A 3,266-nucleotide genomic window follows, 5' to 3' on the forward strand; every position below is an offset into this window, starting at 1 on the left:
AGAGATTGTGAAATAATAGCACGATAAGAGTAGCTGATACTAGTTTAAAGACATGGATTGATGGATGATTACCTGGAGAAATAGTGCCATCTTTTAGGAGTCAAGATTGGTTTGAAGGAATCAATATTAGCATTAAGAAATCAACATGAATTCATAACTTACTTAAAGACAAGTCACGGAACTCATTAATTTAAATCTAAAAGCCTTTCATTGTTGCTTCTCTTTTTATTTTGTAGTTTGTTATCATTGGTAATCTATTTGGGTCGGAGAAAAAATCCATAGAATAGAAGGCTTTGAAGTGGATTGGAGAAAGAAGATAGGAGACTTTCATTATTGACTGCTTCTTGAGATAGATAAAGAGGCCTAAGCTACCTACTTCAATGTTAGTTTTGAAGATTGAATAGTGATCTTGACATAACCTTGGTATTTTTGAAGCATCTTTGCCATTTGGTATTTTGACCATTGAACTGTGCCTAAAGAAATAGCTTAAATTGGATACATTTTACATGTTTTCTTTGAGCTAGAGATAACATACTCATTAGGCTAAAATTTTTGAAGATGCTTGATATATTTCATAGTTCTTGAGAGTCAAGTGTTGCTGAAGTTTTCTTGAGGAGTCAAGAGTGAGACTTGGATAACTATTGGGAGCAAGATTAGATTGAAAAAGGCTATCAAATAATTAACTAGAGAACGCTAGACCTATGTTCATTATCCTTCTTCATGTATTTTCATTGACTTGTAATGTCATACCTGGAAAATCTTTTAGCTTATAAGAGGTTGATACAAGTTTTCATATGTTGACAATAAGCTATGGCCTCATGGAAGCACACAAAAAAGACCAAAAAGAAAAAAACCCTTGAGGAGTCTCTCAGACTACATGCTTTGCCAAGAGAGGTGGCTGATAATGCATCAAATGCTATGAAGGTGCCAATGAGTATTGACGGTCGAAAAAACAATGGAAAGAAAAAACATCAAGGGGTGTCCCTTGAGCATTGGAAAATACATAATCCTTGGGTGTATTGTATTGTTGGGATTGATGGAAAAGAGAGGGTGAATTGTAAGTGGTGTTTATTTTCTCAAAAGGAAAATTCATTTTCTAAACTTGATGGTGTGACCTCATTACAAAAAACTGCATTGTAGATCCATGAGAACTCACGGGAGCACATTGAAGCAAGGCTCATGTGGCAAGAACATGAGAAAATAAGTATGATCCCTATGGAAAAACACATTGACATCATGGTAGACAATGAAAAAGAGAGGATTATGCTATGCATCCAAATAGTTGTTGGTATATTGTTAAAAATATTTACCTTTGGAAGAGTGTCACAATTTGTGTAACTTCTAGAGATTTATGGGAATGCCAAATATGCCACTTATAAGTGAATCTTCTACCTATACTAGCAAGCATGCAGGAAAAGAATTCACAAAGGTAGCGAAGCATGTATATTGGGAAAAAGTGAACATGGTATAAGAAGTAATCCTTTCTACTCTTTTCAGGTTGATGAGAGTACATATATTAGTGCAGTAGTATATGATATTGTATGTCACTTTTATTGAGGATGCTAGAAATGGTTATGTGACCACAAAGTTTCTAGAACTTCTTCACTGATGAATGCAATTGCGGAGGCTTCGTATGATGCATTGGTTGAGTTCTTGCACTGCATGCAGTTACCCCTAGAAAAACTAGTGGGAATTGCAATGGATGGGGCCACTGTTTTGATAGGCTCAAGCATTGGTTTGGTAGCAAGTCTACGAAGAGTTATTCCACACCTTGTGAGCTATCATTGTATAGCTCATAGAGAGGCACTTGCAGCTAATTATGCATTTAATAAGTTCAAGGAGTTTAAATATGTGGATAAGATTGCATGCAAAATGTATAAATGGACATCTAGATAAGCAAAAAGGCACGCAATCTTGGCTGACGTTGTCAAGTCGTTTGGCATTGGCAGAAGAGGGAAACTCAAAATGTAGAAAATGTATGATGTAAGATTGCTTTCAAGAGGTCATGTAATGACCATTATTGTGAGGCTTATGCCTACATTATTGACAGAGTCTTATGTGAGGATGCCATTTTGTACTCTTTCTTGACTAACTACAAGGTGCAGTTTTTGTTTTACATTTTTACTGATGTGCTGGGGAGTTGAACATGTTAAATGTACCTTTCTAATCAATTCATCCTAATGTATCTAGTATCGAAAGCCATATTGAGTCAGTTATGGAGACTTTCTATCTTGCATTTCTTGGCACACAGTTTGTTGTTGATATCACATATACACAGCGCTTTATAAAGAAGATGCAAGAAAAGATGGGTGTCATGATATACAAAGATAAAGAAGGCGTAAGCCATGAATACTACTTGCATTTGAGATCCATGTGGGAGGGTGATGTTGCTAATCCACATGAAACATATGATAGCACAATAGGACACATTATATTTTTATGCAAATGCTATATCAAAAGCTTGATATAAGCTTTATGGAGTAAATTTAGGAATGATTTTGATGTATTTGAAGCTTCAAAGTTTTTCTCTCCAAAGGATTATGAAAGTGATTTAGAAAAGTTGGATACTTCTACCAAAGAATGGTTGCAAGTGTTGTGTGGATATTTTGGTGAAAATGCAAGGTCTTTGATTAGTGAGCAAGAATGTAAAGGTGAAAGGTCTTTTATTTCAGGAATGTGTACATGCTTTAAGGGGAGGGACATGCATTCAGCTTGACATCAATGTTGCAATCATGATGGGTGAGAACAATCATTTCCATTAATAATAAAGCTTTGGAGAGCATTACTGGGCTTGCCTCTCTCTTCAATTGCATGTGAGAGAGGATTCTCCAAGATGAATAAGATAAAAACTAAGTTTTGAAATTAGCTATCACTTAATACTTTGAGTTTGTTTATATTTGTGGGTATGAATGCCATAAAGGTATAAAATCCATAGCAAGTGCGATGGAGTGAATGCTCTGATGCTTGAAAGGGTATGAAGAATAGGAGTTCAAGTGCTTTGAAAACAACATGAAAAAGATATTGATGCTTGTGTTAGCTATTGCTTTTATGTTTTGTAACCTTGCAAAGTTGCATGCAAATGCATTTTCAATTTATTGGTAGTTGTTTAGCTTTTTATGCAATTTTTATTTAAAAATGGTATATTACTTCTTATTACATTTGATGTTTCTATCACGTCATTTGGTGCAAATAACATGTTATAAAGTAGTAGAAACGTAAGTACTATAAGAGATATAAGCATAGTGCTTTTAATTGTCACTATGGTT

At 34.8% G+C, this 3,266-nt stretch overlaps 1 pseudogene; it reads left to right on the forward strand.

Annotated features, from left to right (window-relative positions):
* Nucleotides 1–2,215: 2,215 nt before the first annotated feature.
* Nucleotides 2,216–2,926, forward strand: LOC148037476 (uncharacterized; annotated as a pseudogene).
* Nucleotides 2,927–3,266: the final 340 nt, after the last annotated feature.

The sequence above is a fragment of the Lygodium microphyllum genome, chromosome 4, assembly GCF_053477565.2.
Source record: "Lygodium microphyllum isolate KBCC chromosome 4, Lygodium_microphyllum_v1.1.10, whole genome shotgun sequence".
NCBI lineage: Eukaryota > Viridiplantae > Streptophyta > Polypodiopsida > Schizaeales > Lygodiaceae > Lygodium > Lygodium microphyllum.